General features: G+C 32.0%; 1 pseudogene; it reads left to right on the plus strand.

Annotated features, from left to right (window-relative positions):
• Positions 1 to 180: 180 nt before the first annotated feature.
• Positions 181 to 14636, plus strand: LOC133179875 (repetitive organellar protein-like; annotated as a pseudogene).
• The last annotated feature ends 1549 nt before the right edge of the window (positions 14637 to 16185 follow it).

Below are 16185 nucleotides of genomic sequence, written 5' to 3' on the forward strand. Positions count from 1 at the left end.
AGATTTTAGGGGCGTGAACACTCAGAGTAACTGTAGCCAGCTTTCTACTAAGATATTACAGATTTCGTACTGATACAAAATGTGGTCCATTTCCAAAGGAAAAAATAATGCATTGTTCATGAAACAGAATGGAAACATTGTAGGAAAAATTTGGGATATAGGTGTTGCAAACAATGCGGGATGTGTCAAGGTAATATTTTTTTCTTTATTCATTTGTTCAATATTATTTATTGAATTTATTCCCATGGATTTCCATGAAATAGATAAATTGATAGATTTGCTTGTATGTTTAATGCTAATTTGAAGGAAAAGTTATCTGTTTTAAAACATTACTAGAAAATATTTCACATCTTCTTCTAAAACAAATTGATTAAAGATGGATCATAATAAACTTTAAAGGTTATGATGAATGGCCATGATAAAATACTGCGCCTAGAAGATTTTGATTTGAGTGACAGTGATTTTTGTAGATTGTTTGCTGGGCATGTGACTGGACGGACTGCATTTGTACAAAGATGGAAAACACTTCAAAATTCAGGTTTGTTAATCCCTTACTACATTTATAAATGGATAATGTAATCATATCTCAAGAAGCTTCAGACATTAATTACCACTATTTTAAAAATTGTTTTACTTTTCATAAATAATATATTTCCCATTCTGGAATATATATTGTGCAATAATACATGCACTTGATTGTTAAAATAATGCCATCTGTCCTCGCCACAAAAACCAGGCACAGATCCGGGAATGTATTATGGGTAGAGGGAGTCCATCCCAGTCAAAGAAAAAAATCCAAGAAATTTCTTGACAAACAAAAAACAGATAAAACCTAAACCCCAGATGTGAAAATCCTATTTAGCGGGTGGGGGTGGGGGGGGGGGGGGTAGCCATCCAATCCTACGTAAGCATCATATGTATGACTTTTCATATCCACTTAACACGGGTTCACATTTTTTTTGGGGTGGGAAGGTCCAAGATCATTTTAGTTGGATTAGTATATACATTTAAACTCTGCAAATTCCAGAGGGGGGACCCCTGACAGCCCCCCCCCCCCCATCTAGATCCGTGCATAAAAACTGTTGGTTTTATATCCGATATGTTTCAATTTCTAAATGTTATGCTTTTTTTATTTGCTTACTTGTATTGCAGATCTGATTTAAAATGAATGATTTTCAACTTTATAAGTTCTTGCAATTTTGACCAGATTTAGTTATAGGGATTTAAAGTACATTCATTCATGTTACACTTGTGTCTGAGAAAAGCTATAAAGCAATGTCATCCCCTTCGTTAAAATATAAATAGAAAGGATTACAAAAGGGGAATTTGAAGACATTGCTGTATAATAATCAAGGATGAATTGCTCCACAGCTTTAAAGAAATAAAAATGTAATGACTGTCAAACAGAAAATTACTATAATTAGTTTTTTATTTTGCAACACTTTTACCACAAAACCGATTTAGGTACAGATGTAGATAAAAAAGCCTTCAAGTGATGTTATCAAAATAAATTGACAATGGTTTTACAGTTCCTTTGCAATGTATAGGAGTATTTAGGAATCTGTACACGATTATTTAAATGATTTTGATACAAAAATTAAAATTAAATACACACTAGGGCTAGGTATTGGCTAGAATTTTTGTATTGCGATATTTTGCGATATTTTTTACTGTATTGCGATATATAATGCAATATTTTCAACAAAAATTTAAATGGAATTTTCTATATCAACTTCCTTCTACATGTAAAATGTGTACATAACTATTATAAATAACCAATAAAAGTTACCCTGTTGATTGAATTACAGTTATGCAACTAAATACACCCAGCTTTTTGTCTTACTGTTTGGCATGATCGCAAACCTTTCTGACAACTTTTCTTTATATTTTATGGTAGGATTCCTGAGTCCAAGCATTTTGCCGGTATTCAGTATTACAAAAAATGTATTGCAATACGATATTTTTTTGTCAACATACTGTAATACATGTATACCGGAATATTGGAATTATTGCCTAGCCCTACTACACACACAATACCCATGCTCTAATGTATAGATCAGGATGCTGTAAAATGAGTTTCATAATAAGTTCGTATATTCAGTTGCCCCTAAAATTTCCTAAAATAGGTAATAATGAACATACAGATAATTTCTGTAATTGTTATTTTTTTTTACATATTGTCTAAATCTGTCTTGTTATACTTTTCATAATGGGTTAGTTTGATACATGTTTAAGATTTACTTGAGCATATTTTTATTGTGACAGTCTATAAACTTTACAACTGGGACTGGGTAAAAATTCTAAAAAACTTAGAAATATATTTATTTAATTCATGCTTTCATAAGGATTTTGTAATCAGATGGTTTTTCACCTTATTTGCATTGAACAGATTTTATTTATAAGAAGTCAAATTGATTAGATTAATAGTTGTTCTTTCTGAAACCAACACATTAATTCAAAATTTTAATTGAAAGCTAGATCAAAGATTGAATTTAAATTATATTGATTTATAATGTTATATATTGATTTCTCTATTAAGAAAAAGGACTAAAATATTCCAAACAATTTAAAAAATCGATTTCCTTCAAAGTATTTTCATTAGGTTTAACAAATCAAAGAGAAATGGAAACCAATACCGACAAACAATCTCACAAGTGAATATATCAGATGGATAAGGTTTTCAACAGGATCTAAAGATAAAAATAAAAATAATAAACAGATCACCACCACATCATGAGAAGGCACTAGTAAATTTATATTCTTCTTTTGACTGGTCCAGGGTCAAACACTCACAGATGTTTATTGTGGTAATTAAGTTTACACTATAGTCTTGAATGTCTTCATCAATAATACGAATTTCAAATTAATTTTATACTCATTTTATTTCAAATTTTGTTTTTATTTGCAATTAGTTATTAAATTGTAATTAAATTGAGCTGGACATCATTTATTTCTACATGATATCAAACAAATATACATTCTCCCAGACATATCTGTAACTTAATTATTGCTAAAATCTTTTGCCAATGTTGATAACCATAAAGATTTTTTTTTTTATATAACGAGTTCATTAAAGTCAATATTTATTTTGTTTTTTTAATGGATATCCAGTGTTATTTCAAAATAAGAAACACTTCATTTTTATATTAAAAAAAAAGAGCTCAGAATTTGGTCATAGAAAACTCCACTAATTAAATCTTTCTTTGAGGAAACATTCACTTGATAAGATAAATACAATATCTCTTTTAATCTCAAATCCCCGGTCATATTTCATCCCTGCTTTATAATTGTTGGACATAGTGAATTATCCCTGCTTTAAATTGGCGAGTCGAAACCCATTAACTGCCTCGCTTGAACAAATCATTTAGAGCTATCATCCATTCTCTACTCACAGACACGTCTAGCTGAGATAATAATTGCACTGGGATTTGATGAGGTGCTATAAGACCAATTTAACTGCATGGAATGGCCAACCTATTCTGGGCGGATCTAGTTATTTTTACTTGGAAGGGTTGGTCTTCACTTTAAAAAGTTATCAAACTGTCCAAAATACAGAATATTTATAGGTCTATGAGTTTTTGTAAAATGTGCTTTATAAATAATAATTAATTTTATCACAATGTATATTATATCGGTAATGATCCTCTAATAAAACTAATGTCCAAGTAACTGTATCTCACTTTCCTTCTCAATGACCGTGTAGTGTAGGGTGATGCCACTAGAATTCCATCGGCATCAAGCGTTTTTGACTGGCCTAGATGGCCGAGCGGTCCTAGCGCGCTGTTCATGTGCTTCTAGGAAACAGGTTCCGTAGATCGAGAGTTCAACCCCGGGTTTGGGGGTATGGGGATATCTTTAAAAAAGTTAATATATAATATATGACACTATGAAATAACCTATTTTATGTAATTTAGAATCAACTAAGAATTATCTAGCTGCATAAAATAATTCTATGTTGTCTGCAAACTGGAAGTCTCAAAATATATCTCTCTCTCTCTATATATATATGATGCAAACTTTTCAGTTTATAGGTTCAGAGAGAAACCTTCCCAAAAGCTCAGGATTGAAACTCCCTTACTGCTAAGGGACAGCTGATAACCTCAAAATGTTTTGTAATTATTAACATAATCAAAAAATACACAATTTATTTAAAAAATAATAATAATTTTATACATCTGTTAATTAATAAAAATATACAGAGTATCGAAAGCTACATATTTTAACATTGACAAAACATTTCACCTATAGAAGTGCCAAAATTGCATAAATCTGTATTTTTCCCTAATTAATAACGACAAATCATATGATGTACTTCTCTTTTCAAAGTATTATATAACGATCGAGTCACAGTTTTTCTGTTGTGTTTAAAGTATTTTTTAGTTTCTGTAGTTTTTAATTTGTTATAGTGATTTTATATTGTGCTTCAAAATATTTTTTCAGCATCATTTGTTTCCTTTCTTTTTGATATACACTGTTGGGTCACATAATAATGCATAAAGAATTTCCCTTTCAAAGACATTTTTACATTATTTCTTAATTCTTTTTTGGCCAATTAATAACACTATCATATTTTTAAGAAACTCCCTTTGTTAATGCTCAAAATTTATAATTTGTTATCATTTATTGACAAACTGACTATTTTAAACAAAATTGAATGAACATTTCTTTGGAATCATTTGACGGGGAATTGACTATTCTTAGCAAAAACCGAGTGAACATTACTTTTAGGTACTGGCATTATATCAATTAAAGCTGTCAAGATTTTAAGGCTTTGTTGTTTGGGATGACAGAAGTAAAATGTTTCATTATCAATCAGCATTTGTAATGAAATCAAATTGGATCACTTAAAAGTTACTCTATTACAGTATTTTGGAATTCAAGATCGGGTCTATCAGTTGCAAAATTATCAAAATTAATTTGATATATTATCAAATCATATTTTTTAAAAATATTTCTAAACAAATTGCTGGGTGTCATGACTCAGATAAGAAGTGATTGTTATAGACAAAAATATATATATACAATGATTTCGTATTTTTTATGTTTTTAGATTGACCATCTTTCATAAAAATACATTTTTCTTACGAGTCAGTATTTATCTACAACCCGTGCGTACATGTTATTGTATCTGAATTATCTCATATTGAACTGTTGTTAATTATTTCAATCTTCTGGCTTTTGTTTCCACTTAAGCTTAAATTAGATGGATAATATCTTAATTTATAATGTATACTTCAGTCTTATTCATAGTCTGTCTTTAAAACATTTAAGATTTTGGAATTTCCAGTTATAGTCATATATTTCCTTGCTATATATAACTTTTGCAATTCATGATGTCAGATCTCAAACCCTTTTGAGACTACCATATTTAAATGTTCAGATGCAACCGTTTGTATCGGATACAGTGATATTGTAGCAGATGGTGTATAGGGAACTTATACTGCCTCGCTAGTGAGGTTTCAGGCAAGTTAATCAACGGCGAGCCTGTATAACACTTGGATGGGTGACCGCTTCTCATTCCAAAATCAAATGACCTTGAACATTGAAAAGTTATCTACATTAAAAATAGAGTAACAAAATATTTTTCAGACCTTTTTTAATTATTTGCCTTTTTAAATAATTTATTAGTTAAACCATTAAAATTTAATGAGGTGATTTTACTTGTGTTTGGAAAAGTTCAAAATAAAGACTTGTTTGATACAATTAGTCTGGTTGTATTTTCATTGTTTTTATAACTTTTACTTCTCTCTGTTATAACTTACCCTTAACTTCCTAGTACAACCATTTACGAAGTAATGAATTGAGAGAAAGAATAAATAAATAAATAAATGATGATTTTGTGACAGACTTTTTTCAAAAGCACATATGCAAAACATATTTAAATGCACTTCTCTAAATCTTCAAATATATTCATCGAAATTTCCTTCTTTTTTTCAGATCCTAAAAAACCAACTGATACCTCTCCAATGAGAAAAGATTCTACAGAAATGAATGAAAGCAGCAACACTGGTATGTCATGAAAATAAGTGAAGTTAACCATCGGTGCAAATTACTCCTCATTTTAACCCTTCAATTTTTTCCTTTCAAGACAACACTCACACCGTCCCTTACACACACACACACACACACATGAACACACTAAATGCTGCAAATCCTGAGGTCCAATATATTTTAACAAGCTTTAATTACTAAGCAGAACATTTTTTGTTTGTTTAAGTTTCATCTGAGGAACAGAATGTTATGACAGAGAAAATTTCAAATGAAGACAAAAATGTCTTGCAAGAAAACACTTCAAATGAAGAAAGAAATGTCTTGCCAGAGGAAACTTCAGCGGAAGTTACCAATAAAGAAGCTATGGAAGGAATTCATGAAAAGTTTAAAGGTAAAAAATGACATCAATGATTTTTCATTGATCACTAAAATTGATTCTGTATGATGGCAAAGATAATTTTATTGCTTAGAATTTTGATTTATGATATGCATATTGCGGAATCATTTAGACAGCACTTTGAACAATCAATAAAATTTGATTTTATAGACTATAAAGAACTACCAGTGGAGCACTTAGTTCAACCTGATTTCATCAACCTACTTAGAGAGCCAGACAAAAAGCATATTAAAGAACTGGAAGAGGAATTTCTTTTAAGACCACATAATTACTTTCAGTTGATGGTTGTCAACGTCTGTGGCGATTTTGATACCAACTACGATAAATGCCATCTAGAAGTTATTGGAGGCAACCACTCTCGACAAGCACTCCAAAACATATTAAGAAGGGATGACGTAACGAACAAATCCCAATTTGAATTGAGAATGTGCCTTATATACCAAGATCTTAGCCCTGATGAGGCAAAGTACATTGCCAATCAGCACAATGAAGTTAGAAAAATGGGAAGTGATTTGGATTTGGTCAACAGGGCGACCTTGTTTAGGTATGCTTTATTCGAAAAAGCAGGAATGAAGTCTGCCCCTGAAACAATCGCCACTAAAACACCAACAGCTAAAGATGTAATTAGAAAATGGAAAAAAGGATTAGAAATATGCATGGGATCAATCAGTGTAGGTTATTCCATTATTACTTCTTAATACTTATCAGTAACAAAACATTTTAAGTCAACAAGTAATGTTAATTGTATTGAAGAAATTAAAGTGTGTATTTTAATTTTTTTAATCATTTACAGAGGAAAACTCTAAACAACAGATTTGGATTCGAAATGCGGCTGGCTCAGCTTCCAAGTGAAGTCTGGGAAACATTTCTTAAAAGTGTCGAAAAACTGAAGCGGGATAGGAAGATAGAGAAAGTGAGCGGAAGGCTTCTGAAACCAGTGGATTGAGTGAAAGACACCATTCTCCTAAATACATTTCTTCAGAAGTATATTGAGGGTGAAATCAATTTTAAGGAGTTGACTGTGCTTTGCAACAGGTCAAAAAAGTAGGTATATGAGTAAATATATAAAAAAGTACGTATCTGAGTATATATATATATATATATATATATATATATATATATATATGTCAAAAATATTTGAATTGTGAAATGAATTGGAATTGCAATTTTTAAACATAATACATGCACCTATTAACCTCTACTTTTCTAGCTGCGATGAAGATAGTTTTTTCAACACAGAACCTGAGAAGTCATCTGATTTGCAAGTGGAAGAAGAGGTATTATAATTTTATATATCTAAAATACCTTTGACTAGGGAAAGGTGGACCACTTTCAAAACAATGCAAAACAAACAGAAATTATCAAGTGCTCAAACTAATTTAGCAAAATTCATCAATTTTAGGCAATGAATCAGACCCAGGAACTGGATCAAGTTGATAAAAATCAAGAAGATGAAGACTCGGTCAACTACAAAATCATGTACATAGCATTGAAGGTAAATCGTCCATATACTAAAATCATCTGGATATTCATGATGAAGTGCTAGTGAAATTCAGACGAAATATCTTTTATTTGTCCAAAATTGTTTTCAGATAATTGTTATTTCAATATCTGCTTAGACCATCATTATAGTAACAATTTTTGTTTTCATTATTCTAAAACCATAAGCCAACTTGAAGTTCAAGTGTCAATGTAAGATATGACAATTAAATGTGTTGCATATTGTGTATTCATAATAGGAAAGAGAAGCCAAACACTGTGAGGAGATCAATGATCTAAAAATGAAATCGAAGAAACTGGAGGATAAAATAGAACTGATTTCAGTGGAGAAAAATAAAATAAAAGAGGAACTTTCAGAGAGAAATGCAAAAGCAGAACAACATTTACATGGAATAATTTCACTGAGGGCAAGTTCTTTTTTTCCAGATTAAAAAATAACAAAATATGAATATTAATGCATCAAAAGTAATCTGAAAAAAAAACAAACAATTTATTATATGTGTATGTATTTTGTTTCACAGGAAAAATTAAATAAAGCTACAAAGGAGTGCAGAATGTTGAAAGAAATGCAAGAAAAATCTTGCAGCAAAAGGAAGAGTGACAGAGGTAATTTCAAAATGTCAATGCCAAATGTCTACATAAGAATGCTAAATGTCTTGTACTCATCTCCTGAGCAGCCTGGAGACAAACTGTTGCTACTGATCTCTAGAGTAGGCATGTTAATTTCACAATGATGACCTGACTGAATCATTGGGGGCTTTATTTGAGAGATAGAATATGCTTGTACACTCACATATGATAATTTAGGTATGACACCTCAATAGACAATCTGAAAAATAACTTAATTTAACCAAAACTGTGAAATCCCTCCATCTTGCTAATAGGTTATAAGACTACTTTTAGCTCACCTGAACTGATCACTTTTTGTCTGTCTTCCGTCCGTCCGTCCAAAAAAGTTCCTCTTTACAAACTGTAGCTTTGTTTGTTCAAATGATGGCCCCAAGATAGAGTGGGGTTACAATGGTGTATCAAAGTTTTACATACGAATATGTAGGAAATCTTTACGAAAAATGAACTCTAGATAGGCAATCAACCAAATTACTTGTTAGAGCCATCAATTTGGAAAAAAAAATGCTAAAACAAAAAAGCCCGATGTTTAGTCATACAGATATGGAAGCATCCTCAGACAGTGTAGATTCAAGTTTGTTCAATTCAAGGTGGGACCACATTGGGGGGTCAAAGCTTTACACAATATATAGGAAAATTTCTTCTCTAGAACAACAATGCCATGTTTAGTCATACTGATTTGGAAGCATCCTCAGATATTACAATGTAATTCAAATTTGTTCAAAATCATAACCCCTGGGAATAGGGTTAGGCCACAATGGGGTATCAAGTTTTACCTAGGAATATATAGGAAAAGGTCTTTAAAAATCTTATTCACAAGAACAGCAAAGCCATTATTAGTCTTATTGATAATGATGCATCCTTAGGAAGTGCATATATAATAAAAAAAAAAATGGGTGATGAAAAACAGCAGGGCCATATAGACCCAGGTGAGCATTGTGACCCATGGGCCTCTTGATGTTTTTTAGGCATATACTGAATATGTTTAACAACCATCCATTCTTCTTGAAGGTATTGCTGATTAATAATTGCAACTGTATCAAGCGAAATGGTATATGAAATGAGAAGAGGACAATTTTCACAAGTCTAGATTGGCCCCCTACCTCTTCTGGAATTATTCTGGTTCATATCTCCAATTTAACCAAAACAAGTTTACGCAGCTATGTTAAGGCTTCCCGAAGCTTTAAAATGCGCTCAAAACATAATATATCATTGCGAGGTCGGTTTTGGTTTTAATTTATAAGTATTAAACTTTAGTACTTCCAATTTATATAAAGGGTTTCCTCGGCTATATATTAGCATATTTGTCATGATATCACATGACTTTGTTGATCACGTGACGGTCATTTATAATTTTTTGAAGTGTTTCATATAAATCGCTTCAACGCAGCTGAATAACACAATAATTATTAACATTTTGTTATATAAATAAACTCATTGTATCCTTGTGTATCCGAAATGTGCTTGGGAAAAGTCATAGTATTACTTGGGTACAAAATATTTCCTGAGAAATTCAACTTTCTTATAAATTTGAGGGTATTTTCCACACAATATCGTAATCTGTATTAAAAACAAAGCCAACACACATTTTTCCCAAGCAAGATTCAGTTAGAAAACAACCTCTTCTTACAGATTTCCACAAAAATTCTCAGATTAATCCTCATTAATCACCTGCGCCAGACTCTTTTATACACACAAAATAAATTCTACCTCCAACCACGGGTATTAAACAGAGTACATTTCAAAAGTATATTTTTCATAAGCATTTTGATGAATTTCAATCAAGGGTAGGTAAGCGGTGTATTTTTAAAATATTCGGACATATAAGACTTAAAAAACCTTTAACGACCCGTGAATTTTGCAATAGCTATTTAGCATTTTACATGCAGTTTGAATTAAAGTGTTAAGTTCATGACACTCTCCCCGTCATAACACCTCAAGTTTGCAGTGACCTGACGTCATTTTCCATTATGACGTCATATTTTGGTAGTTCAGAGATGTGAAGGCACAGAGTGCACTGTCATATTCTTTGGGAAGCCTTAACCTACCTGCGTAATATTTTGTTGAAGACCAACTGGATTATGCAAATGAAACTTTATGCAGGATTGATCTGCATTTCAATTCTGAAACTGTCTGATATTTTGAAAACGATTCAGTTTACCTCCTTCAACCCTTACTGTTATACTGTAATAGATTCAATTTTAACAATTAAGAGTTAAAATGTCAATTTCATAATACAGATTCCACAGAAGATCTGGACATTCCACCACCAAAGAAAAGCGCTCTCAAGCCAGATCAGTGGGATTTCATCGATGGGGACCTTGGTTGGCACTCGTCAATGAGGTCGCGAAATCTAAATTGAAGGTTTCTTGGCTAACAGGAAGTTACAATTCCACGTGGGAACTCAACCCTGAATTTCTTGGATGTGACCCAGATGTTGTCCAGAACACACGTGTTGCCTGCAGATTTAATTTCATTGCAGAGAAAGTTCTGCCTGAATATATCATAGATAAGCTCAAAGCAATCTTTAAGAACTAATGTCACATTGGTAACTGTGTGTGTTGCCTCACAGTGGACGAAAAATGTGTGTTTCTGCTTATCTGTCTGCAGCTATGGGAGTTATTATATTCCTTTTTTATAAAGTTATATATCTTAAAGTGTAGTACATTTATAATAATAAGGAATATAAGCCTGCAATAACTTTTTCTCATTGTACATGTATCATTGAAAACTTATCAATATTATTTTTTTAGTACAAGTAATATTACTTTAACAGGTTTTTTTTTACAACTATTATATGTGTTTCAAACTTGTTTCTACTGCTTAGAGCTAGTATATGTATATGTCACTTTTGTTTGTTTTCCTTTTCTGTGAAAACTGTCTTTTTTCCCCCTTAAACATAGGAATGGGAGTGCCTTTATTGTCATAAACTGGCACATTTTGTTCTCTGTGTATATTTAGGCATTTGAGTAATAAGGAATTCCAATACAGTATTTGAAAAACCAAGAACTTTAATGTATCTTTTCGTCTGTAAATTGATAAGTATAAGAACCTAATATACAACACTGTTATCATGAAAAGAAATGAAAACTGGAAATGCTTTCGAAAACAGATGACTTTTATATCAATCAAAAGATTGATTCAAATTTAAAATCTTTATTTGTTTGTTTGTTGTTTAACGTCCCTCTTGAGAATATTTCACTCATATGGAGACGCCACCACTTGCTGGTGGAGAGCTGCAAATTTTTTACCTATACTTGGCACTCAGGGCCATTGAGCATCGAAGGATCTTTTTCGTGCCAGCACCAACTGCGACAAGGGACCTCGGTTTATACGGTCTCATCCGAAGGACGGGTCTCCTCTTTCCGTAGTGGGATTCGAACCCACTACTTAAGGATCAACTCCTTACTTCGCGACTCTAGAGCAGATGCTCTACCACTGCGTCATGCAGGCGACTTTAAAATATGAAAGTTAAAACGTTCTTCAATTGCTTAGTTAATGAAAGGTAATATGTTCTCGGTTAGTTTTGCTATTCCAAGGTTTTGCCATTCCAAGTTTTTGTTCAATGTTTAGCGTCAGTGGATGGATTGATTATGTGCTTATGAAATTAAAAACAAACACACAAATTAAAATCAATGAAAAATATTTTAAACACAACTTTACTCTTTTGCTATAGGCAACTCTCTCTTTTAAGTGATGTACCAAAATTTTTATGTATCAATAAACTAGTAGTTTAACTTAGTTACAATGCAAGGAGAATTCTCATATGGTGATAAAAATTCTAGAATTGTGCTTAAAGTGTTGTGTTTTTTCCCCTTTTATTTTGTGTGTCATTTCCGGATAGAAAGATAGGTTTTCGAATTTAAGGTGGACACAGACAGAGAGAAAACTTGGAATGGCCTTAGCTTTCTTTTTGATATGAGGAAATTTGATGCTTCTCGCTTATTTTGCTTAGATTTCAGTCCAACTGAAAAGAGGAACGTTCCTCATATTCTTTGTATAGATCTCAGTCAGAATAAAAAGAGTTCCTTGGATGTTTTAATTTCGGTCAGATTGAAATGGGAACACTACTCAAATTCTTTCGCAGATTTGGTCCGACCAAAAAATGAAATATATTTTACAGATGTCTGCCAGACTATAAAGGAGGAACTTCCTCAAAATCTGTTCATAGATCTCGGCACTGAAAAAAGGAACGTTCCTTAGATGTATTGTAAATCTTGGAGTCTGAATAAAAAGAGAGGAACGTTCCCTAAATGTTTTGTAAATCTTAGAGTCTGAATAAAAAAAGAGGAACGTTCCCCAAATGTTTTGTAAATCTTAGAGTCTGAATAAAAAAAAGAGGAACGTTCCCCAAATGTTTTATAAATCTTAGAGTCTGAATAAAAAAAAGAGGAACGTTCCCCAAATGTTTTGTATTTCTTAGAGTCTATATAAAAAGAGAGGAACGTTCCCCAAATGTTTTGTAAATCTTAGAGTCTAAATAACAAAAGAGGAACGTTCCCCAAATGCTTCGCAAGTCTTAGAGTCTGAATAAAAAGAGAGGAACGTTCCCCAAATGTTTTGTAAATCTTAGAGTCTAAATAAAAAAAGAGGAACGTTCCCCAAATGTTTTGTAAATCTTGGAGTCTGAATAAAAGGAGGATCGTTCCTCAGATCTATCATGCAGGTTTAGCCAAATGAAAGGGGGAAGGGAACGTTCCTCGGATGCCTTGCATAGCTTTCAATGCATTGAAAAGAGGAACGTTCCTCAAATGCTTTGTACAGCTTTCAAGCATACTGAAGTCTTGCTGAAATCTTTTGGACAGTTTTCCTGTTTTCTGAAAAGAGGAACGTTCCTCAAATTTTCTATGAAGTAATTTCAATCAAAATTGATATAGGAAATTTTCTGAGTAACAGACACATTCAATAAGAAGTGTTTTGTATGAATTTATGATTTTCAGTGTCTTTGTAATGCTTTTAGAAGTCAAAGACTGAGGAACGTTCCTTAAACCTTGCCTTTTGAAAGCTTATCCTTTGCTTGTTGCACTGAAAATGACTGCAGATATGAAAAATTGGGTCAAAAAAAGGGAATTTTGATTTTCCCTTTTATTTTTGAATTGTGTTTTAGCAATACTTGATATTTTGAAATATGCATAGTCATTTCACGCTTTAATTAAAGTTGTTCACGCTTCACATGTTTTGTAATCATGTTATTTTTCTTTAGTGTTCATGTCTTTATGATGTATGAAAAAAAAAACATTAATATTGCTTATATACAAGTAATTTATTATAAAGTTCATCAAATAATATTTGCTGCATTGTATCTTTCTCTAGTTTTTAGATCTTCTACAGTACGAGGAATTAAAATTCCGTAAATCCGTCGTCAGGACATGGGCACAGACAGGAAGTATTAAGTAATAGATATATAGGATCTCCAATGATTTGTAGTTGGATATAATTTATATCCAACGAGTTGTGCGTTTTTTATCCCCAAGCCTTGGCGATGGGATAAAAACACACAACGAGTTGGATAAAAGTCATATCCAACTATAAATCATGGGAGATTCTTTTTATCCCATGTTTAATACTTCACAACCAATGTTTTACACTGTTTTATATAGGACTCCACTTTATTTTACTTCATCACTCTAACGCAAAAACCATTGTGACGTCACAACTGCACTTAACTGTGGATTATGAAAAAAATTATCCAATGAGTCATTTCCACGGGATAAAGGGGTAAACATGGGATAAAATTATATACACACGTGTACACAAGAAAAACAAATCAGTACAGTAAGATTGTACACAAGGATATGTTATACCAAGCCAATTGTGTTAAATTTTAATTGGATCACATCTTGTCAATTTAATGATAGATCTCCCGACATCATCAATTACTATAACAGTTCTCTGCATTTGTGAACCCTAATTTACATCACCCTTTGGTTTGCCTGTTCTTATTCCTTTGAAATGTCTACTTGACAATTTCCTTTCTTTTTCAGAAACCAATGAGTCACAGGCAAAACAGTTCAAAAGACGTAGACCTGCAGAAATAAAAATAACGAAAAAGGAGGAAAGACTAAAAAACAGAAGACAGGCATTAAGACAATCAAAATCAAGAAACATAAAACAATTTTAAAAAATTGTCAAATCATTACAAAAGCAAGTTTCCGAACCCGTTGAAACTCTGTTTGTTATCAAAGAAAGTTCTAGAAATTTATACAAGTATTTTGGTTTTGGAGATATTGTGAAGAAATTTGAGAGTGGTGAACCACTCTCACAGGAAAAACCAAAACTGTCCGAAGTCTAGAAAACCCTTGAAGAACAACATGAACAGGGAGGTATTGAGTTTCTTACTCCGGGGAAGTACAATTTCAGCTTTACAAAAAGAGTCTCAAACTCAGCGAGTCTCTCTGTCAGACAAACCGAAGAACTCAGCAATATTAAAATCTGCACCGATGAAACTCAGACCCTCCCAAATGTTCAACATGAGTAAGTGTTTGTATTACAATTAATATTGTGCATATATAACGTATAATATAAAGCATTTACTGAGGTGAAATCATTAATGTACATACATGTGTAAAAGAAAATTTTGTTATAATATTTATTGATTCCTTTTAGAAAACAACCTGCAGGGAAAAGGCGTCTGTTCTCTTCTGAGAATACAAAAGGAGGGAAGAAAACAAGACCAGGTAGAGGAAGACCAGGTAGAGGAAGAGGTACAAGAGGGAAAAAAAAGGGAAATCCAAGGGCATCCAGAGGTGGTGATGGACGTGCCATGTCAATGTAATCAGAAATTTGAGTTTTCAAAAGTAAAATATTTATATTACAGATGTGCAGTATTTTTTTTTAAAACATCTTACATTTGTTTATTTTATGATTTTTCTTATATAGTGTCTGACTCAAGCTTGTCTAGTGAGAGACAATACCTGTACTTCCCCCTCTTGTGGACGATGATGAGACTTTTCAGTAAGTATACTTAAATTGTCTTCTTTAAATTAAGAGGAAGCCGTATTGGATTTGTCACTATTTCTGTTATACAGTTTTATCTGGGCTATAACTGTCATATTTTAATGATTTTAAAAATAGTTATGATTATCTTATTCTTTTCAAAAAACAACATGCAGATGATCTTTCAGAAGAAATTTCAACACCAATACTTCCCCAAGCAAAAGATGACAATTTTGAGTAAGTATCTGTAGATTTTGATATTTGTGAATGTACATGGACAGAGCTTAATATTTACTATTCACTTGGATAGTTACACCCTTGCCATATATATTCAATCATTTCAATATTAATAAGTTTAGCGTGAGGAGATAGTGAGTAAGTACATCTCTGATCAAGCAGGTGTTATCTGTATCTCTTGGGAATCGGGCAAAAAGAAGCAGCCTCATAATTGCTTGTGTTAAAGAGTTCTTGTTGGTCTAGTCTAACTTTCAAGATAAATTTGGTGTGAAGTATTTAAAATTAATTTGATATTGTATAATATAATTAAAACTAAGTTGATATTGTATAATATGATTAAAACTTATTAAAACTAATTAAATATGGTATAATATTTTTATGTCAATTGTTAATATCTTGACAACAAATTGCAGAGTGTCATGTCTCACTAAGATGAGAATTTTATAGTCTAAAGATAGTGTGAAGAATTATTTGTTTTGATGATTTATTAGGCTGTA

Source organism: Saccostrea echinata, unplaced genomic scaffold, assembly GCF_033153115.1.
Source record: "Saccostrea echinata isolate AGI-Se365-2 ecotype Australia unplaced genomic scaffold, CSIRO_AGI_Sech_v1 ptg000005l, whole genome shotgun sequence".
Classification (NCBI taxonomy): domain Eukaryota; kingdom Metazoa; phylum Mollusca; class Bivalvia; order Ostreida; family Ostreidae; genus Saccostrea; species Saccostrea echinata.